The sequence below is a fragment of the Ammodytes marinus genome (assembly GCF_949987685.1).
Source record: "Ammodytes marinus genome assembly, chromosome: 22".
In the NCBI taxonomy this organism is placed as follows: Eukaryota; Metazoa; Chordata; class Actinopteri; order Uranoscopiformes; family Ammodytidae; genus Ammodytes; species Ammodytes marinus.
In genome coordinates this window covers 11317669-11341872 of record NC_137226.1, presented here as the reverse complement: position 1 = coordinate 11341872, position 24204 = coordinate 11317669, and the positions used below count along the sequence as shown (strand labels likewise).

The 24204-nt window shown below is 39.6% G+C and overlaps 1 long non-coding RNA gene across 1 annotated transcript; it reads left to right on the top strand.

Moving 5' to 3' along the window:
- Positions 1-602: 602 nt before the first annotated feature.
- On the top strand, positions 603-2533 carry LOC307268342. The gene is made up of 3 exons (XR_013845449.1): positions 603-651; positions 977-1089; positions 2340-2533. It is a non-coding gene; the product is annotated as an uncharacterized lncRNA (long non-coding RNA).
- Positions 2534-24204: the final 21671 nt, after the last annotated feature.

Here is a 24204-nt window from a genome sequence, read left to right as displayed (position 1 = left end):
ACCCCATCACTGTCTCTCTTTGCTCTATCCGTCCCAATGACTGCAGGGCTCTGTTAGCATTCTGCTAAGGTGCATCCATTAAATGTCACCTAGCTGGAGACGGGGGAGAAAAGGGAGGAATAACTGGGCTGGGTTCATTTAAAAGAAAAAAATATGTTTTACGTCACTGAATGTCAGTGGAAGTCCACCGCTCTCTTCGATCCATGATAGACTTTGATTGGCACACCCACGTGCATGCCAAGCAGGAGTGCCCTCCCCCCAGGGGTGGACTGACCATCTGGCATACCGGGCAAATGCCCGGTGGGCCGGCGGCCTTTTGGGCCGACCTGGGCCGACGAGGTTCAATTAAAAAAAAAAAAAAAAAAAAAAAAAAAATCTGGGCCCGGCCCGGCCCATGTCACACAGCCGTGGGCCGAGGTCCCTTCCCTCTCGGCCGCGCAGACTGTCAACTTAACCTGAAAGACCAATGAAATATTGGCCCATTCATCATGATTGGTTCTGTACCGGTGTGAGTACCAGATGTGTTCGGCTGCCAGATCCGCTCGGGGTCCTAGATGCGCGATAATGACGCACTTCCTGTAAACGTTGTCTTTTAAGTGCGCATGCGCGTCACTCAGTAGCCGGTGTATGGTGTTATTCCCTGCTCTTTAGGTAAGTATTAACGATCTCCTATGGTTTTCTAATCAAAGACTATGAATAATAATCTAATGTACAAAGATAAACCTTAGTCATAAGCTTGTCAAATTACTGAAATTAAACATACGTTGTATAACATGACCGTTTGCTTTGATAAGATAATATGTGTGTGGCTTTAGATTGATGGCTAACGTGAGCTAATAAACGTTAGTGGGGGCTTTCATCAATATAGGATTAGTTTTGTAGGTGATAATTACCCTATCTCTATTACCAGGGAAATAATTTTTTTTCTGGCCTTAATTCCGAAAACTGTCTTTGTTTATTTCATTTATTTTCACAGAAATGGAAGCGTTATACACTGAAGTAAAGCATTACCTCACTCAAAAAAGTTACCACAGCCTAACAACAACAAGGCCAACATTAGGAAGCTCTCAAAGACCTACTTTCTGAAAGGTAAGTCACAGTGTGTCAAACGCAAATGCACATTTGAGCCAGTTTATCGGAAGTATTCTGTATTGGCACTATTACTTTGATTTTTTCTTCCAAGTACTGCCCAAAACATTTGCTTGTATTTAACCTTTATTTGTAACTTGGCAATTTCACTAGATTTCCTGAAGCTACTTGTTGTCATAATGTTACCTAACCACAGATTGTACATACAGTTTCATAAATGAACTAGGGCTGCCCCCCTAATAGTTGACTAAAACATTAGTCGATCAGAAAGGTTATACGTCAGACCAGATTTCATTGGTTGCTTGGTCACAGAAAGAAAACTCTTTAGGAAAAATGAAATATAAACAGACTTGAAACTTTGTAACTGCTCTTTTTCAAAATAATTACTACTTAGCAGCAGTCCAGGTTACTGTGATAGAACCTGCGGGTTGGCTTGAGTGTTTAGGCCATGATTAATTGATTGATAGATTTAATTTTGTGTTGTGTTTAAAAATTATGCCCAGCCCACGGGCTAAATAGACACCATTATCAACACAAACAGCCCAAAAATTACAGGCTTAACAATACTAAGAGTCGAGTCGAGTTGAGCTGATACCATGCAGTGGAAAAGCGCCATAATACTAAAACAAATTAACCATCCTGAAGTCTCCAAGCTTTTGTAACAAAATAGACTTTAACATATACACATTGAAAGTAAACAACTATTCCATCATGTCATATTTATTGCTCAAAAAACACATTAGGTGTTTTAAATTTCATTTCACAGTTTGAAGTAGATAATACGCCACTGGAGCACCCCCAAAACTTTTCAGGATTTTAAGGAAATATTTAATTAAAAAAGGGAATTTACAGCTCAGGATAGTAGGTATGAAATTTAAATTAATTCTCCACTTCTCCTAAATCACAAAGTCTGTTTTCCTTGGGTATGTTTTTAAATCTGACGACTTAGAGGGCCAAAAGAAGTATTCCGGTTCTTAAATGAGCAACCAACGATATCTGATTCCTTCCTCAAATTTGTAAAAGAACAAACAAATAAAACATGTAGACTCTGCAGACAAACATGAGGTATCATCTGAAATGTGTGACTAGACGAGCTTACATGCCCATTAGTATGGTTGCTCTCACTTTAGAAAATCTAGATAATTAATACATTTTCAAATTCGCTATTTGGCTTATACAAGTGTTAGTGGGTAACTTGAACCCAGAAGCTATATTACTTGGTCTTTAATGTAATGTGTATTTCTTTATAGGTGTTTCCACTATATTGCAAAGATGACTTTGCATTGTCAGCGGCCTCAACTTCAGCCTTGCGGCCGACTTTGACGGAGCAGAAACAGGGCGTCAGTGCCCCCCCCCCCCCCTTCCCGTCGAAAGGAGTGGACACTGGGCATCAGTGCCCCTCTCAGCATTAATATTTGTATATTTTACGTAATTCAAATCAGTTCTATTTTTGTAATATAAATCTTTTCAAACTAATATTTTGCATAGGTGCTCTGCACAGTTTGGAAACCTTTTGATTTGCCAGACGTGTACTTGTTTTAATGTGGTTTTAGAAATTCCAAGTCTGAGTCTATGAATACACCAAGATTTCTGTCTTGGTGTGTGCGTTCTAACATAACAGCTGTGCACTGACTTTTAATTGTTCATCCCTTGCACCAAAGACCATTACTTCAGTTTTTTCATTGTTCAATTGAAGACAATTTTGGCACATCTGGTGATTGAAGTAGTTATTTAGCTGTTGATAAACAGCTTTTTCAATGATTTTGCTTAAAAATGGTAAGTTAGATATGGTTTGATGACTGTTGTTTTCAGAGCCTGTGGGAATACACCTGTGCGATATCGCCACTGCAGGCCACATGAATAAAAAAATATATAATCATATACAAATATGTCAGTGTGTGTGTCCGTGAACTATTCCCATTGAGAAATGTTCTGCAGAGACTCAGTGCAAACAGTAGGCTAGTTTGCTGTTTGGACAGTCGATGGCAGTGCTGCAAGACACTACAGAAGGTGGTATATGTGGTTGGATAAGAAAAATACAAATCAGATTAAACAAAATCTGCTGTATTTTTTTATTTTATTTAATGAAGGTTGAATGAATGGATCTATTTATCAGTGCTGCAAGACACTACAAATGCTCCAGGGGCTGGAAATTGTACATCAGAGCCACACCTTTACATTTTTTAACTGATAAATATCATTATGAAACTCATTATACACATTGTTTTTCAGTGTGATGTAAAATAACAGTGAACCCAGGGGAAAGTTGTTCTTTTAATAAAATATTATTTCTTAAAATACATGCTAGAGTACATTAAACTAAAATACTCATTTAATGTTTAAAGTATTATTAAATAAATGTTTAATTTAGCACTCAAACAGGGTTAAAACCGGGGGTTAAACCTTGCTAAACTATACATTCGTATAAAATAAAATGTAATTTAACCTTACATAATGAGAGATGACTAGGCTACTATAAGCCAAACGTAACAACTCATTTTAAACCTTGCAGAACAATAAATAAATCGATCTATCTATGGAGCCTACTGGCTAAGCTATCAGCTAGCGCGATCTTTTACATGTTGTTTGAGTTTCACACAGATATAAACTATCTATAGTTAGCTTACTCGCTAAGCTATCGCACCTTCAGCTATCGCGATCTTTTCAAATGTTGTGTATGTCCACATTGCTTTGCCGTAGCGTAGCGGTATCTATGGTGACAACGTCAAGTGTCGATACGTCATCAGTAGGCGCAGGACCCCGAGCGGATCTTGCAGCCGAACACATCTGGTACTCACACCGGGCCTGGCCCAATCACACACACAGCGGAGGGCCGAGGCCCCGCCCCTTGGGCCTCGGCTGTCAATCACTCAATCAAGTCACGTCACTAACAGACAGAAAAACAACTCGAGAAAAACGGAGAAGAAACGGAAAGGAGACAGTTGCTGGACTAGTGGTAAGAAGTTGAAAATAAAGTTATGTTGAGAATAATTGTGTAGCTTGCTAAATTTTAAAACAGCAGTAGTTTGCCAACAGTTAGCTGCTTGCGTTAACATCATGGATAGAGCCATCTATAGAGCCATGTCAAAGTGGCTACTTTAGCTAACAACCTACTAAACATTTGCTAGCTCTCTTGTGGTTTATTTGGGGAGTTAAATAGCTCTGTTGTTGGTGTATTGAAAGAGTATCATTACTTTGCTAGCTGATCAACATTAAAGTGAGGAAGCTGTCAGTTTTTGCTTCTTGCTGTAGCCTACTTATTCAGTATAGTGGATTTAATAATGTTTTACTTAAATATACTTTTCTGTAGGCTACTGATTGTTGACATGGTTAAACATAGCCTACTTGAATTTCATTTATTTTATATATGATTTAAATGCAATTTAAAAATGCAGACTGTAATTTGACCTGAACATAAAAAATATATTAATATATCACAAAGTTAACAGTAAATGCAGAAAAGTATATTCACTCAAATATGCAACATAAAGTTGTCACACTTTCTCCTTTCACAACACTGAGTGTTTGAGGCATTAGGCTTCTCTTTTTTACAAATATTCAGAAAATTAGACCACCACAGAATTGTAGCATACTTACTTTTTACAAGCTGGTAAGTTTATTTTACTAGACCTGCTTTCTAGACCATCATGTACTTTAGAATAATATACATTAGACCATTACTTTTGTACACTTTTTTTCACATTGGTTTACTTAGTAAAACAACAATTTGTATATTGTAATGCATCTTTCCACCTCTTTAACTGATACATCCTCAAAACCTCAATCAATTGTGTGTCTCTCCTCATTTATGAAACAGGTTGAGACACCATCCACAGAGGAGGAGTCTGGAGAGAGGGAGCAAGGAGCAGGAGGTTGATTACTTTGTCCATCCTGAGCCTACCATGTTAGAGGCATTTTTGAGCACCACCCACAACAGAATACTATAGCTACTAACACTTTGTAAATATTATTGTATTATATGTCTGTACACTTGTTCAAAATAAACCAACATTTTAATTTAATTCAATGGAACAGTCATCTTTAAGGGACCGTGATAAATGTGTTCTGGTGGGTGGTCGATCAATTGTGGTGGGCCGGTCTGGGTCCAAAATGCCAGGGCCAATTTTTGGTCCCAGTCCAGCCCTGCCTCCCCCCCTCCGTCCCCCCCTCCACCCCTGTAGCCTTCCCTAAACCCATGTTCCTCTAAATGTAATGTTTTGAGTTGATATCCTGCTTCCTTGCTATTCAGGCGCCTGTCTGTTTTCAGCTGCACTCCTGATTTAAATGGGTTGTTTATAAAGTTAAAGTTAACACAAGAGAATATGTGTCCTGACAGATGGTGTGGAGCTAATGGAGAGAAACTGACCTTTCCGCTAATGGAGTTACAAACTGCCCTCTGATCCGTCTGCGAGTTGTGGTGTGTGTGTGTGTGTGTGTGTGTGTGTGTGTGTGTGTGCACGCGCGCGCTTTTGGCCATTTGTCTGGTGCAGGGACAAAATGAGTCGGAATTATACCGTATGTATATGGATGTTGAGGTGTGACAGTGTTTGACCAAATGGAAGATGACTTAATGGATGAACGTGACACATGACTTTAGTTGTGACTGGTGTATATGTAAGTGAAGGAAGTTGCCCTTCACGCTTGAATGGATTATATAATACTTTGTAAATAGGTAATTATTTAATTTTTTTAAATAAATTAGATAAGTGGTTACGGAATGGAACATAGGCAATTGAATCTTCACTAAGTGGTTTTGCATGTGGGTGTGTGTGTGTGAATGAGTCACACTACTGACTTTGCATGACAAGACAAAAGAAAATAGGCCAACATGAGGAAAGAGAATGAGGCATTTATTCCGTTTGCACCCCCTGGTCCTGCCCAAACATGTCTGTTTGTTTGTTTGTTTGTTTGTGTTTACACCAGGAACAAAAGCGTTCTGCAAATACATTTAGCGGCGAGAAAAATTCCAAATCACAAATGCATATCTGTCTACGGGAAGTCATTCATTCAAAAAATCAATCACCGCGAACCCCTGTTATCTCAAATTGAACTGGGATTGCATACGAGCAGTGATAATGGATTTTTTTTTTTTTTTTTTTACAGTGATTTGCCTGGTTGTGTTTGGACTCTACATTGTCAATAGCAATGCATGACAATACATCTCCGGGGGCATCCTTGCGTCAAACACTGTGAGACCATCGAGGTAGCCATTATAGAGGTCTCCCATCATGCATCTGGCTTTGCCATGGAAATGTAGTGTTGTATCGCTCTGAAACCCCTCCACTTTTCAACGTCTCTGTTCATTATTATTCTGCCTTCTTTTCATCTCTTTTTTTTCTCCTATCACCCCATCTTTATTTCTCTGCATTGCAACAGTAAAAATCATGGGATCTATTTCACCTGCACAATAAACAAAAAACAGCAGTGGCATGAATCCAAACCCACCTGCCATTCCCTCTTGTTGATATAAATGCAAGTGATAATGATGCTGTATATCTGTATTCATTACCTGCAATAATGCTATACGATTTATATAAAAAAAATATATTAAATTATATCTATGTGCCTTTTGAGTAGCTTGCTAAAACTGCACTGGTGGATTGTCAACACTTTCCCTAAATCAAAAAGTGTCTGTGGCGGAGAGTGGGAGCCGGTCCACTTTGTGGCGTGAAGGCCGCGGGGAGAAGCAGCATTCCATCAGGCTGCAGTAGAAGTGTCAGACGGCGAGGTGACAGACAATATCTTTACTTTGTCATACATTCAAGTCCATCACGGAGATTAAAAAAAAACAAATGCTCCTTTAGTCACGGCAAAAGGCAGCAGTAAAAAAAAACTTTCAGCTGTTGTTGAAATAATATTGAAAAATAAATGTGCCCCTGATGAAGTCTTAAATTGGCTTTTCACCGAATTAATTCATCAAATTAATTATTTTTCCTCTAATTTACAAACAAGCACATCAGTTCACCATGGCTGCCATCCGTAGCGCAGACAAGAAGTCATTTACATAAAAAATGCTCCTACATCAGAGTTATTATTTTTTTATTCTAGCAACAAGCTTGTGCAATTTTCTGATAACTAGGATTTATATTCACAACTGAGGCATTATGTCACATTATCAAATGTCTAAGGCTTGGTTACTTAAGAAAAGTCTTCACCTTGCTATCAGGTCAGGTGTCGGTTTAAAAGATGGAAATAAATGGGACATTTGGAAGAAAAATCCAAAATAGAAATCATTTTACAAAGTTGCTCCACCATCATTGCCATCACAGCCATAAGAAAACTGTGATAGAAAATCAATATATCCTAATTGAAGCCACACGTGCAATTTTCTCAATGTGTAAATTATTTTAACTCTATTACAAAGGAGAAGTTTTGTATCCATGTTTGAAGTGGTGGGTCAAATTTGATAGTGTTGCCTTTTCAGAAAAGGAGAGGGGGGAGCCCCTAGAACCATTTTCACATCCAGACTCTAGAGAGCCAGAGAATGAGAAAGCACACATTAAACCAGTCTTTACTTTTCCCAGCCACACAACTAAAAGCAATTCACTTAACTCAGGGCAAAACAGTGGTCAAATTAAAACCACCTCCGGATCACAGTTTTAGCCAATTCTCAATGAAAACATGTCGATAGAGTTGGCTGTCTATCTCAAATCTAAACATATGATATAATTACTTTTTCCTGATTATATGACTAAATCTGAAGAGTACCACAAATATCAACAATATCGCATCAACCATAAACTGTCTATACTGATAATCCTTTAAACCTGATGTACAGTATGTGGGAGTATAATCTATATGTTAATGTATGTGTATTTTTGTATGCTTTCCATTCCACTTAATTGTGTCATTATTTATTTGTCATCAACATGTTGCAATTTTTCATTGTCCCCTCTTCTCTTTACCTTTTTGTCATACGATGGCCTTTTACAGTCAGCCTACCCATTCATGTAAAACGTGTGTTTGACAGGAGAGAATTTGCAAAAAAAAAAGAGTGGGAAAAAAACCGAGCAAGAGAGAGAGAAAGACTTTACAAGCTATTGTCTCTTTCTCACGCTGGAATGCAAGCATGTTCGTCTCCGGGGGTTACCATAGCAACAGCACCCCATTAGGTGGCAGGAGAGTAAACGAATGAACGTGCAGGAAGGAGAGAGAGAGAGAGAGAGAGAGGGAAGAAGAAAGAGAGGAGGGATTAAAAAGGATGTGGAGAGGATGGAGGGAAGAAAGATGGAATGACACGAGAGGAGAGAGAAGGCAAACGGGAAGGTATGGCGCAGAGGAAGGGAGGGAGCCTATAGGAAAGGTCAGGTTAACTGATCCAACCAACTTCTCCTCAGTCTGAGACCAATTCGCTATTTTTTACTATCCACTCTGTCGTCTCTTTAGCCCCGCTTTACAATAACTTCAACTTCTTCTTTTATATTTCGCTGCACAAGTATTATACTGGCACCGCCCGCCTACCTACTTCCGCTCAATTTTCATTTCACTTCAGTAATTAGTCTGGGGCTGCGGTGTATTCTTGGGTTCCTGCTCCTCCAGATTTTTGGTTATCCAATCAGCGAACAGAGCGAGTGGCTGAGAACAATGACGTTGAGGTTGCGCGCCAGTTTCAGTTGAAGTCAGAAAGCCGGCTCATGACATACGTCACGACCGAATGTTATGCGATTGGTTGGCAGATCCAGAGTGGCACTGGGCAGATCCAATAGTTTTAAACTTCAACAGACACCTGCCTTCAAGTGAGTCAACGTTTGTCAATTGGGCAGTTCCAGACCTTCTGTACAAATGAAATGAATGAATAGTAGACGGACTAACAACAGCTACACACACATACATGTAGTTATCTTTAAGATACATCCAGCAATAGTCTATATTTCTAATAATGACAGTAAAAGAAAATAAAAAGTATATAGAACCCTATATAAACCTCATCCTATCTTTCCTCCAATAAAACATTATGGAATAGTGTTGGAATAATCTGACTGCTGGCACAAAGAGGAAAGGAGTGATGAAGGGCAAACAAGAAAAGGAGGAGGAGGAGGAGGAGGTACAAGAAGCAAAAGAATGAGAAAGTATAGTACGAGGAGAGGAGAGATGAACAAGAGGAGGATGACAGGAAGGTAGAAAGAGAGGGGAGAAAATGGACGGAGTGAAAGTACAGATAATTGGAGAGAAAGAGGATGGGATGAGCAAGTGCGATGGAGAGTAAGAAAAAAAAAGACGTGTGGTGGAACGGAGGGGACGTGACAGCGGAGTCTTTCATGACGACCGGCTACGGAGTAGGAATGGGTTTTCAGATCACTCTACTGCGCTCTGCAGGCTGTATGGATGGGATGGAGGAGAGGAGAGCTATTACTGCAATGAAGGGAGGGGAGAGAAAATGAGTATATTGGAGGTGGGAGAAGAAAGAGTTAATATACGTACTACTCATTTATTTTGCCCAATGCGTCGGAATTGCTGCATGCGTGTGGATCGACATCCTCGCACTGCTCAGAAGTGATGAGAAAGATGTCAGGTTGGATGATTAAGGCAAAGCTGAAGGATTTGACAATCGAAAAGAGCAGACTTTGAGTCCTGCATTCCCCTGATTTTAGGCTGAGGCAGGTTAGGGGAACATTGTGGGTTTGGTTATCTGCCTATACTGTTTAAGTGAGGCTTACAAAGAGGTGCTGGTGGGTGAATCTTGCTGTCAGTTCTGTTTTTTCACAAGCAACATGGGGATGTCCCACTTGTTGTGAATCCTCCCTTGGAAATCGAAGCAACAAGTGTTCACTTTGATTTATTGTGTCAGACACTGTGGAAATAAAGGAAACGGCTGTGAAGGGTTACCCGGCCTTTACTAGCCTGGCTATCCCCAGGCCGCAGCTCAATCTTATATCAGATGTAACATGGGTCTGGAATCAGCGTTGTCCATTTCCGAGTTTGAAGAGGTGGAATCAACTGAAGTAGATCAAAACGCAATTGGAGAGACCTTTAACCAACCAGACCAATGATCGCCGTCGCTTCACTGTTGTCATCGTGTTAAGCCCGCCTCTAGCACGCATAGGCGTTTGTGATTGGTGCTAGAATCTTTGGGAGGAAGTAGAACGGAACGGAATAAGCTGGCCGGCAGATTTAGCTGGGTTCACCCAGGCTAACCCTTTACTGTACTTATAAGTGACCTATATTATTTATTATGCTTTTGTGACAAACTCATATTCAAGTGTTGACCCTTGACCGCCATATCATTGCATGGTTTGATTTCAATTGAGATGCTTTTAAATTATTGTTTTTTTGCATGGAATTCCGACGGTTAGAGCAATACCCTAACCCTTGCCAAGAAGATGATAATTAGGCTGTCTCTAAACCTTTAACATTTACAGTGCACTTTTAATCAATGCTTGTTAAAAATAATAAAACAAAATAAGAGTTGGACCAGGCTAGATAAATGAGAAAAAAAACTGAAATTACGATCAAAACAAGGAGCTGTGAGGAGTAAATGTAACATGTGGTTAATGTGAACCCCAGGCTATGAACTCCTCTCTGCCTGCATCACTAATCTAACTGGTTTGACGACCACACGCAGCTCTTTCCATGCCGAGTGAGAGCCACATCGCTGGGTCACATCCTCAAAACAGTAATCACAATTGAGATGGGGGGGCAGCAAATTTCTTTGTATCAGCGTCTTTTTTTTTTACGTAATTGTCAACATCTCCGCAACACAATGTGATTTTACACTTTGTCCCTTGAAGTGTGGCGCGTGGCGGAGAAATGATGCTAATGGTTCAATAATTAGATGGAGCGCTGCCTCGTTCTTTTCTTACTATCTCTCCCCGACGTTTTTGCTCTTGCTTTTGTTCCCTCGCTCTTGTTGTCTCGATCCCACAACGTTGAACTATCTCTTGTGTTGAGTTCGCTTGCTGCCTGATGCCGTTACCCTCTGGCTCCTTCTAATTTTGACAAACTAGGACATGAAAATAAGGCTCGGCGGTGCCAGGAGAATGCTTAATACGGGGGCCTCTTTTCTTTTGGCAGTGCCTCTTTAATCAACTCGCTCTTATCTCTCGCTTGCATCCCCTTGTTTCCCTCCGTTTCAGAATGGAGGAGAGAAATCTGTACACCGCCAACCTCTTCTCCTCTCGACACTCCTACTCCCTCCTCACTCGTTCATTCGCCCGCCGTTGTGTTTCTCTCTCTCTTTCTGATCTGTCATTTTTCTTGCTTATTCTCGGCGGAACTGTATCTTCCTCCTTCTCATTTCCTCCTTCTTGCCTTGCATTGTCTATCTGGCCCCACGCCTATCTCCCACGTCCCCTCCTTGCCCTCAAGTTTCTGCACTCCCTCCCTCTCTCCCTCTCTCTTTTTTTTGTCACTCGTTTCCCTTTATGAGCTGCTCTTCAATTGTCCCGTTGCCCTCATTAAGAGTATTACAGAGTACCCCCGTGCACCAGGGCGGCACTGGTTGGAGCATGCATGAAAGCAGAAGCCAGCTCTAAAGTGGGAAGTGGTACTTGTATTCCCATACCAGAAGGTGACAGAGAGAATGATAAAGTGTTGTCAAGTGATTCAGTGCATATATTATTGTAAATTGCTATACTGTATAACCAGTGATTATCTTTGTTTTTTAAGAGTAAAGGCCCAATCCCCACCGACATTTACGGAAAAATTCAAAGGAAATAATTCAATGTATTTCAATGGAATCGTGCACCACCAGGGAAGTTGCCCTAGTTGAGGTAAATTTGCATGGTGTAATTTTCAACCTTGGCAGCCTTTTGACAGCCGAAATTTGTGCGGTTACTGCAAAATGTAAACCATCTTGGGAGCGACAACTGTTCGGGAGATAAAGAGACCGGAAAAGTCAGAAAATAGAAAAGGATAGGGGAAGCAGATTAGCTTTGTCCGACCATGCAATTAGGTTGGCTTTGGACCACAGGACATATTTCTCCTGCTATTAACTTGTATTCTCTTCCTTTGTCTGTCCCTCAGCGGTTTGTCTTTGTGACTCTGCTTTTCTTTTACCCTCTGCTTACCAGCCTCCTCACCTCTCTGTTCTCCCATTATTCCTAATTTATTTATTTATTTATTTCTTATCTCTCCCTTCTTCTCCCTCTCCCTCTCCCCCTCTCCCTCTCCCGTTCTCTCTCCCCACCCTCCCTCCCTCCCTTCTATTTTTTATTCGACCCTGGTGTTTAGTACACAGCCAAAACTGGTGGTCCAGCTTAGAACTCAAAGCATACCAACCACAAGGTTAAGTGACATTTACTTATTCAACAGTTCTCCTTTCAAGCCAGTTACTACAGTTAATGCTGCAATTAAGTTGATCATGATAACAAGTTAAAAAAAGGCTAGGACTAGATGTGGAGACCTTTCCATAATACTAAGGGAGATACAATGGTTTAAAACAGTTGTGTTTTCCTTGCATCCATGTCTGTCTCTGATACTGTATACTTACCTTTCACCAGATATCCTTTCCCTGTCTCAAGCCTCTATTATGCTGTATTTCATTTTTTTTCCTTGCTTGTGTTTCTGCCTGTTATCATTGCATTTCTCCCACCATCACTTTTGTGTCAAAGGATCATTGGCTGATTGGCCAATTATTCCCAGAGACGGGGTCAAACTCATGTCAAATTCAAAGTCTTCTCACTCTCACTAGAACCACACACACCCTCAACCCTACGCTTCCCTTTTCTTTTCTTCCTCGCTCTGGGATCAAACATTACACTGGTGCTATCAAAGTCAGGTCACACCAACAGGTACCATGTCGGGTCAAGCGCTGCCTTTCTTCCTTCCGCTTCCATCCTCTACTCCCCCCCTTTTTCTATTCGCTATACTGAACCATCCGCTTGTACCGTCTTTCTCCGTGTTATTCTTATCATAATTGAAGGGATTAAATAATGTATTACTGCTGAGCTATATTGCGGATGTCCAAGGGAAGTCGCGGAGTGGCTTAACCATTGGCCCTCTATGAATGAATGTTTTAAAAGGGTTAAGGATTTTCTAAAATCCCAGAGATGCCCTGCCAGTCGGGGAGCAGGGATACGTACCAAAGGTGGCAGGAGACAATTAAACCCGGAGGATGTGATGCTTGAAGCAAAGGTGCCGAGGCAAAAAGTGGAAACATGAGAGAAAGGGGAACAGGTTAACAGACGGCTGGGAAAGGCAGAAAATTAGACAGATTGAAAGGCAGGTTTCAACAGGTTTCCTCTGCACCTGGCAACACTGTAAAACGCAGATCATATCCAGAGGTGATGTAGCTGGATTTATATGTCTCGGCTGTTAAAAGCTGCAGTCTCAGTTCTCCCACCAAAACACCTGTGTCACTTCATTCTGCTTCTTCTTCTATAATTAGCATTTTTCCAAATTGACAGGAAACATATTAAGTCGGCTATGATGGTCATACTCTATTTACACATGGATTTACATAACACTATGCCCGCTGTTTGTTTTGACTGTGATGTCTGGTTATCTTTCCAGAACATTTAGTTTTTAAATAAATTATGTTACTGGCTTGATTTTCAGTTTCCCATGATATTTAGCTAATGGGGCCTCATATGAGCTCTCAAAATCCAATCTGAAGTTAAAATCCTAAACCTAACTAACTAAATTTCCTTTTACTTTTGAACAAACATGACTAAGAGCCTGTACAGCTACGCTATTGTTAAGGCTAGACTGAGGCTAGACCGTCTTAATTAAGCATGCTCACAATTTCTATTACACAATAAACCCAAAGTCTTATCTTTTGACACAAGTACCGTAAATACAAGTTTTTTTAAGGGCGTAACATAACTGAGAGCTAATGCCATTTCTGATGTTATACTTCTGCTTCAAACTAAATGCTAGTGTAAGCATGCTAACGGTATACAGTACAGTATTCTTTTCGATGTGAACCATTTTAGTTAGCCTGCTCACGATGTCTATTTAGCAATAAAGCCAAAGTTCAACCGAGGCCAATGGGAATGATTTGTAGACTTACGACATAAATCAAAGTACGCTAACGGACAGACTGCAAGCATGATCTGATAAAAGCGCCTGAAGTTCTCCGATGCTATTAGAATTCATCCACGGAGGAACATTTGTACCAAATATTAATGCCTGTCCATTTAATTGTTATCTAGACATTTTTCAATGATCCCGAAGTATGTGGGTTTGTTCATCTGAGGACCATACTCATCTACCAAACTTCAGGTTGAGATATTTCAGTCCCGATCTGGCTGACTGACATTGCAATCCGTTGAACTTTGCCGCTCAAAAGGCTTTAAAAGGAGTTTTGAGTTTGATTTAGATCAGGTACAAGTCAATGCAGCTGTGGATCAGTAGTGTACTGTAAAACGTACGTGTAAAGAGACAGACGGTCATCTCAGTTTTTTTTCTTCTTCATGTCTCCTGATGATCACAGAGGAAACAAAAGACGGACTGACAAAGAAAACAATCCCTGTGGAGCCAAAGAGATACAATTAACTGAGAGAAAGGATATGTTTCATAACTACGCTGGCTTCTTTGTATCGTGTTTTGCATAATTAGTGATTGTATCTACGAGTCAAGAGACCTGACCTGTTACCTCAGCCTCTGTGTTTAGAAATAACATGCAAGAGTGTGATCTCATCGTCCATTCATTCATTCATTCAACTCCTGATTAATGATGTGACATTTTATTTTGAAAAAATTATTGTTCAGGAAAAGTGTCAATTCACTGGAATCTTGGACCGATTTCGCTGCTCTGGGACTCCTTAAATAGGTTTTTAAAATACTTGAAACTCCCAGGAAATGTACTTGAATTGAGTTAGGTTTGAGGTGACTTTAGCTTTTACAAGCAAATCCTCCAAATGATGTTGTATTAAATGATCTGCTTTTCATCCCATTGAAACACTTTGCACCCCACAGTTCTGACATAAATGCATTCCTTTAACTTGAGTTTCAAATATGGCATTAAATTGCCCTTTTTTCACTTCTAGAGTGGTACGAATGCATCATGGGAATTGATGTTAATATCTGGTATGTTAATATTTGTTTTGCTGTTGAATGAATAATGCAGAGAACTGAACTAAGGATTGGCACACACTGTTGTTTTTCATCGCTGGATTCATAATGACTGTCCTCTGAAGTTTTTTTCATTCCTCCCCATGTGGCCTTTGGGATTTTTTGGGGCTCTGTACAGTCATTAATACCGCTGTTAGCCGCATCACTAATTCATACAGAAACAAGCATACAAAAGCACATCTGCATGCAAAATTGTATGCAATCCTACTGTGTCCACAAACTATATAGGCAAGCATAATTGTATGGAAATTGTGTTAGCATTGCAAATATCACAGACTCTTTCTGCACATTCAAACAGACACACGCACAATGGATATGACGCTTGAATGTTCATCTGCTAAACACATAGAAGCATCTCGCCACAACATAGAGAAACACACAATGGACTGGTTGTGTCTGATGTGTTTACATATGAATGTTTCAGTTCAATACTGTGCCAGGCAGATCAAAGCGTGCAGCAAAGGACTCTGCCCGATTGTAATTCTGTATTAATTTCCATTATGACTACGATGATAATGCTGCTAATTCTGTATACTTTGGCCTTTGTGCTGCAAACAAGGGTAGCAATGGTGATTATCATAATTACCTTTGAAAATACACTGGCCTCGATATTTCAAATTTATGCGTTAGGTGCACTATTCCCTACACTATAAAACGATTTCAAACCTGCCTGTAATGTGAATTTAACTTGTATCTGATTTATATGAGGCCTCAATAATGCATCTAAACAAGTAGATCTTACTGTGCTAGACTGATCTGGGTTCAGTAGAAATGCTAACAGTGTTTCCTAACTCCTTTTGATGCTTACTTTTGTACTTTTAAATTCACAAGCCTGAGACATTAGACATATAAATATGGAGGAAGCTATGTGGATCGAAAGTACTGAAGAGGTGATCATGTGTGTTTATTCCATATTCTAACAATAATGTGTGTATTGGACAATTCATCACCTTACTTACTTACATCCAGTGCAATCAATAGCGTGCCGTATATGTACAGAAGCAGGGTTTGGGCGTTTTAACAATAGTATACTCTATCGTCTAACACTATATCTTTTTTCACACCAATCACAATATTTCCCTAACGTTCGCTTGAATGCACACATATTGTAGAATGTGTGAACTGTGTACATTAATTACAGCTACATGGGTAAATGAATGGATTAATTGACGTTTCAGGGCAGGGGTTGGAGCTGTCAATTATATGCAGCGTAATTATCTGTTAAGCTAGTATAAGTCGTTAAAATCCATACCTCTAACAAGTGCAATTAATTGTAGTTAATGCATGCGGCGAAGCAAAGAAGTGATACATTTGAAGTTGTCATGACTCAAAGGTTTATTTGTCACACACACACACACACACACACACACACACACACACACAATTGATACAGTATGCGTGATAAAATGCATTGAGGTGCTGAAAAACGCAGTGTGAAAAATGAGGTCTAAGAAAATGTTAGAATGTCAAATGTACATACAGTTTATAATAACTGCAGAATTTGCTATGTGCAGGGTAATGCAAAGGATTACCTAAAAAACCTTGCTAGACATACAGTACATGCACTTTCCAAAATATTTGAATAAAATAAATGCTATGAGGCATCATTAAGAGCAGCCCAAAATATACAGCGTATGTAGACAGGGGCGTGTTAATGTCTGCTAATGAATAAGCAAGCAAAAATAAACTACATTGCAGCTTTATATCCAGAACAGAAAGCACATTATGCGTTGTGACGTACCAGAGAAGCCACATTAAAGTTTGATAGATCTTTCTCTAATGAGGACGGACTACTTTTGACCCTGTCCTCCTGCTTTGACTCATTTGAGTACCGTAAATAAACACTTGTTAGCACACTTATTTTTAATTAACTGTCTCAACACAGTAATTAGCATATGATTTTTTATTAATATGGAAGTGGGCCACCAGCATCACTCATTAAGTAAATGGAATGCTGACTTGTTTACTGTTCACGGTTGGATTTGATTTGACTTGATAAATAAGATGAAGCGAGAGAGGTTAAATATGCAAACCACCACTGCCAAATGTATAAGAAAAACAAGTATTCATCTGGAGTAAAATGCATACTGATTGCTGTGTTTACAGTTTACAGAAACTTAAGAAATATAAAATGTGTCGATGGACTTAGATGTTGACAGCTATACAGTATTTCAACCTGGGACATAAACAATAAAAAGTAGTCCTTTGCTGCTCCACTAGGTACCTCAGCTCCTTCCTCAGGATGTTGTTCAATTATGTTTTGACCCCCACCGGAAAAAAGAAGAAGCTATTAGCGGTAATTCAAGAAAATATCCCGTCTATCTTTCTTATAGCCGAGGCAATTACAGGAGACATTGCTTGATCAGCTGAATTCTAGAGGCCCGGAAGAATTTTATCAGCTCAATTTGTGCTCCCAATCCTATCGCTGTATACTACTTAAAAGTAGAAATTGCTCTGTATCTTTATCTTTATCTTGCTCTTTATCGGTTTGATAAAATTGTCTTAAAATGGAATGGGAATTTCAAAGAATGGGATTAGAAACTTAAAAAAATTGTTATATAATATATACTGTAACTACGTCTACGTTTATTTTTCTGAGATGAGTTTTTGTTGACCATTCACCTCTAAACGTTGCAGCTGTCCCATATATGCAGAGTATTTGGTCAGTCCCGGAGCTGTAATGAGCTCCTGTTTTAATAAATCAGTACACACAGATTTTGGTCCCAAAGTTATTGAAAACAATGCCATTCTCTTAATATATCTTGACCAATAGTCCATGATCTTCAAAAGTCAGATTGGCCTGTGCATGAGGCCTCCAACATGTTTATTTGATGGCCTCCAGTTGCTAGCCGTCGATTCTCATAGCAGCAGACAGGAGTTTACTTAGATCTCTTTACTTCAATACATGTGTCAGATTTTGTGTGTGTGTATGTGTGTCCGATTGTGGTTGAGTGGCAGTGCGTATTTTCCTCCCTGTGTATAACTAAGCCAGTGTGTGGGCGTGTATAAGCTTGAGCTTCAGCTGCTGTTTATTTTATTTTATTTATTTTATTTATTTATGTTGCGGTATATGAATAGCTGTGTGTGTTTGTATATGTGCCTGCTTTGGATTGACAGCTCTGCGCTCATGGGGTTAGTAACCCGCTGAGAAGAGACCACTGAAGAAGAAATCAGAAATCAGCATGAAAGCAACCAATTTACACACCCACACAAACACACACACCCACACACACACACACACATACTGTTTGTTATTGTAACCCATGTTTGTAAAGTGATGGAATTATTACGATCAATAAACAATTAACGTGAATGAGAATTTCCTACACACATTTTGTAATACGTGAATGGGTTTCCTCGAAAATGTACTCATTAATGATTAGATACATTCGGAGGACTAAACAAAAAAAAAGCAGTAAAACATAATGTGTGTGTGTTGTGAAACTTTTCATGTGTGAATTCAGTTTTGGGCATTTTTCTCTTTCAGGTTAATTCAGAACAGAGCATCTAATTTGCATTTAAACGGGGTCACACCTTGAATCAGTTCTCCACTTAATTGAAAAAAAAGAAGACACAACAACAATACAACCTGAGTGACAGCGCTGTCTCCAGAAAGAAATGTCTAGGTGGTCCAATTATTATGCTTAGTTGTTGCTGTTGAGATTCTAAATAATCTGGGCTAGATTGTTGGTTCCTGTGGGTTGTATGTTTCATTGCCGTTAATGCACATGTGTGGGAATGTAACAGTTTTCAATGCTTTTAAATCTGGTTGTGCATGTGAGAAAGTCAGCAGTATAAGTGGAAACATAATGCAATACGAGGCGAATGTGTGTGTGTGTGTGAGCGTGTGCTTGTGTGTCTAATGTGCACGTGAGCATCTGTACTCCCTAGATAAGCATGTGGTGTTATTGCTGAATAAAAGCCCTTTAGAATCGGCCCTGTGGGAGAAGTGGACACAGTTATCAAGGAGCCGGAGACCCTGACAAGACATCACGACATTATGTAGAAATAATTCAACATGAGGATGAACAAAAAGGAAAACCCTAATAACATTATCTGTGTTGCTTTCATTCATTCTCTCCCTTGCTCTCTTTCTCTTCCACATTTGTCCACATATGTATGACTCTGGCTTCCATACAAAACCTATCTTTGACACTCGCAGTCTCTCTTTATGTTGCATTTACATCAAACCAAACCCTGGAAAAAAGCAAAATACTGAATTTTCTTGTTACAACAAAGTGTTGTTTTTCATTTTTGTTCGCACTCCTAAAAAAAGCACCACTAACTGGGTTCAAAAGGTACCTATTTTTAAACCAGCTATCTAAATTTTGACTTACTGTTTTACTGTTCATATAATTAAACCGTCAGTCAGGTCAACCATTAGCTCGCAGCATTAGCAGTTTCACTGTTGCTATGGATACCTGCAGGTTAATACATCTTGCGGCCATCACTGACTGAACAATGACTGAACTAATGACCACTGTGGTGTGGCTATTATAGTATTATGTTGTTTAGAAGCAGGCTGTTTGAGGAAGAGGTGTTGGCACTTTGCATAGAGAAGAGTTGTGTGTTGGTCTGGGAAGTTCTTGCTGACATTCTTCTTTTTTTTGTGTCCCCTTATCGATCCTTTCATTAGGCCAAAAAGTCAAAGCTGCTCCCTTCACGAACCTAATGCCACCAAAATGGCCACCTATCTTTTGCCACCATCAGCGATTTCCTGCATGGCCTTGTCTTCTTTTGTCACAACCCTACGCCTCTCTCCACCGCCCTGGGTTCCTCTAGCATTCCCTTTACAGTATATCTAATGTTGCAGCTCCCAGCTATTTATTCAACTAGCTTGCTCCCTTAACGCCCTCTAGCATTGGCCTCTCAAGGCTATGCCAAACTAGCACAATATACGAGGAAAATAAGGAAAATGCACAAAAGCCTGGTCCAATTTTTTCTAATAGCTTTTGCTGAAAAGGAAGATGGCTGTAAAAGATTTCCCATACATGTTTATAATGTGCATCTTCAATTTGTGCATATACAAAATGTTTGACACTTGGCTGAGGTGGAAAGTTGTTTCACTGCTAAAAAAAAACCAAGATGCGAGAAAGTCAAATTAAAACAGCCTTGGTGGATAAGTTTGAGAACATGTCAACTTGTTGCACCCTCTTCATCTGCAATGGTTTAGTGGCACTTGGAAAGTTGTTGCAAGATTAGCGCCCGCAGCTAATAATGCTATAATGTTAGTGGATGTGTATATACCCATTGATTTAGATGTTCTTTTGCTAATTGTCTCATGTCAGACTGGACTTGTCTTCTATATTGTTCTGAATAAAATGAAAGGCATCTTGATAACAAAACGTTGTAGCCCCTAAGCCAATACAATAAGTGGTGGGAAGAGTGCTTGCACTGCTTAGCTCAACACTTTCATTTTAGCCATAGGAAAAAACAAGTATCAGCCAGAAGTCAGCAATTATATCACTAATCAACAGAAATGATGGCAAGGAAGAACACAACAGCAGCCAGAAGCAAGGTGTCTAACTGAGCAATCTGACTCGATTAATGGAGGCAGCTTCTAGCTTTCAGCTCATGAGCGTCTTGGTTGCGGGAGACAAGTTTCCAGTGAACAAAATCAAAAATGTAGTTTTGGAGAGCCATTGATTCCTTTGAGTTAAAAAATAAAAATAAAAACTAAACAAACATATTTCATCAGATATTTTAAAGGATGCACGCTATTAAGTTCATTACATCTGAATTTTGACCAATTAACTTCCTTCAAGGTTATTTATGGGTTATTTAATTATCTCGAACAGTACTAAAGCATAGTTTAATCTACTACACCATCGTCATTTAACCATTATTATTCTTACGCAGCCACATCAGTGGCGGCTGGTGAATTTTCTTTTAGGTGGGGCTGACATTTTATAAACCAAAACCATGTAGGGGGATCTGGGGGGATCCTCCCCTAGAAGATTTTTTGGTGATTTTCACATACAAATTAAGCATTCTGGTGCATTCTGACAAAATAAAAAAGACAAAATAGAACATTTCCTTACAAGACAAATGGGGCAGGGGAACTAGGTTTTAACTTAATTTATTTGCCTTGTAGAATTCAGCAAGATTAAAAGTGCAAATAACAATTGAGAATTATACACATGTTCACATTCTCTCTCTCTCTCTGGCGTTAATCGGTATCACACCCAGAAGTACAAGCCTTCAAAGACTGAATAAGAGATAATAAAAGTTGAAATTTAAATCATCAGCAAGTGCTGGGAAACAAGTGATTATGATCACTGATAAAATTAATACATAAACACAAATTGTGACCATATGTCTTGTGTGCGTCACACCACCATAGGTTTGCAGAGAACTATATACAATATGCACACTAAAAGCATGATGCCAACATAGGTTTGCAGAGAACTATATACAATATGCACACTAAAAGCATGATGCAAACTTAGGCAATAGGTGAGGTTCTACTAGTGTGTTATGAACGTGACAATCGCATAAACAACGTGATAATGGTAAGTCTAGCAGTAATCATATCATACATGCTCAAAGTTTAAAAAAGCACTGCATAATATTTTGAGTTGCACTACTCATAGACTGTAGAAGAGGGGGGGAAGCTGCTACTACAACTGCTAATAGGGACGCTAACGGAACATGAGCAGAGAGGTGTGTATCTCCTGCTCTGACCGCAGCTGGGAGGGACTGGTGCGCAAGGACCGGGCCGCCTATCAGTGCTCTGTGACGGGGAGGGGCCGGGGAGTCTCCCGCTGCTCGTTGAGAACAGTTAAAAGTGATACTTGCCTTGGCGAAAAAGTCCCAAACAACACCAGAAAAAAGCTAGATTTGTCGCTTGTCGCTGTTTTGAAAAAGAAGTCGCCAGGGGGGTAGAAAAGTCACTAAATATAGCGACAAAATCACTAAGTTGGCAACACTGCACGCGACTCCGCAAGCAACCGGTAGTAGATCCGAATGTTGTTGTTTTTGTTGCCAGGTAACCAGTTACAGGGCGCCAATGCCTAGCGCCCCAAACCCTCCGTTAAAACTGAATGGTAATAGAAATTGATAGGGCCACTCTGAGTGAACGAGGGTTTGGGGCGCCGTGAACTGGCGCCCGTAGAAGTCAAATGAGTCAGTTTAGAGCTTGAATTTCGCCATGAAATGTAAATACAGTGCCAGAATATAAATTCAGTGTGCATTCTTAAGTCAAATTAAATAGTTTAGTTGCCTCAAATTAATAAAAAAATAATAATTTTATTTTTTATTTTTTTTGGGGTCGGAGGAGGGGGGCGGCGCCCCAGCGCCCTCTATGGGCCAGCCGCGCCTGAGCCACATACAAATACATGACCTCTTTGTGGTACACCTTGCAGTCTAACTCTACCACTTTTGTCCAAAGGTGCCATTTCAATCAACAGAAATAGTATCCGAGTATTTCTTCCACCACTAGTGTTGGCGAAACCCAGCCCCACACTGCTGGTGTTGAATCCTTCACGCTTTTTGTTTTTGTTTTCTCGATCACACCACTCCCACATTGCTATGAATCAATAGTGCAGTAAACATGCATATAAATGTCCACAGGAGGAGAAAAGCTGAGGGGAGAAAAACAGAGATGATGAGAAGTGTTTTGAGAACCCAACCAGTTAAAGGCATGTGGCTGTGTAAGTGCCAGAGGACTGTTTAATGATCACAACAAATTTGCTCAGCCGATCGCTTTGCCTTTTATTTCCTTTTGTATTTCCTGTCAACATTTCAATCCATACCATTTCAACCTCTCTACTTGGTCCCCCGGCGGCCATTCCAAACTGTAATGTTCAGTCGTTTGCATGAATGATTCAAATTTTAAATTCTATTATTACACATGCACACATGCATTGCACACAGTTATGGCATCATTTGTTACAGGGCAAAAGGCCTCTCCCGGGTGGTACCGCTGTTACAATGGGCTGTCAACCAACCTTTTAAAAGGCTTCATCTCTTATCATGAGGCAGCAAATGAATAATCCAAAGGTTTTAGGTATACACACAGGCCTGTGTATGCATGGTTGTATGTGTGTGTGTGTGTGTGTGTGTGTGTGTGTGTGTGTGCGTGTGTGTGTGTGTGTGTTTTTATCTTTTTCATTTTGTCAGGATCAGTATGTCTTGTGTGTGCACAGATGGAGGTATTGGCACGTTTTCACAGACAGTTTGTAATGATGATGAAGTGCTTTTGGCAGCATCGCGACTCATAAAACATTGGACATCAAAGGTCCTCCGGTGTCATCTATCGCCACTCTCCATTATAGCCACTTTCTGGCTTATTCAGACTCTGTCATTAAAATGAAATATTATGGTTGTGTTTATTACTCTATTAGCTCTCTGGTCTGTTTCCAAATGATCTCTACTCATTGTTTTTTCTCAGTCATTTCGTCTCCTAAGATGAGAAAATGAAATGTATTGTTATAGTGATTTTGCACGTGTGCACCACACGCCTTCGAGCACTAACACATGTTTGCATATTCATTTCTATAGCTATAGGTTTTGATTGATTGATTGATTTATATTTATTTCGTCCATGGATGTCTTCCAACAAAACTCATTTCAACATTCTCACATGTACAATCCATAAAACCATGACGAAAAGGAGGCAGGATGAAGAATATCTTATATTTCCTGCCCCCTCAAAACAAAACAAACCATCAATATAGAAATCATACATTTTTCTTTCTATATTATATATAATAATAATATACAATATTTTTATTTCTATAAGTGCTCATACAAATTCATTGTTTTCTCTTTAAATAGTTTTTTAAACTGAAATATATTTGTACATTGCTGTAGTTCACGTTGCAGAGAATTCCATACTTTCGCTCCTACCACTGAAGTACACATTTGCTTTGCTGTTGCCCTTGCAACTTGATGCTTAACGTGTCCTTTTCTTCTTCCTTCATTTTCTATAAGGATAAACAGATTTTGAAGATTTGCTGGCAGTACTTTATTTTTTGCTTTAAACATAACAATAAGTGTCTGTAATTCGACCAATTCTTTAAATTTTAAAAGTTTAGAGTGAAAAAATAAGATATTTGTGTGCTCTCTATAACCAGTTTTAAATATAATTCTTATTATTCT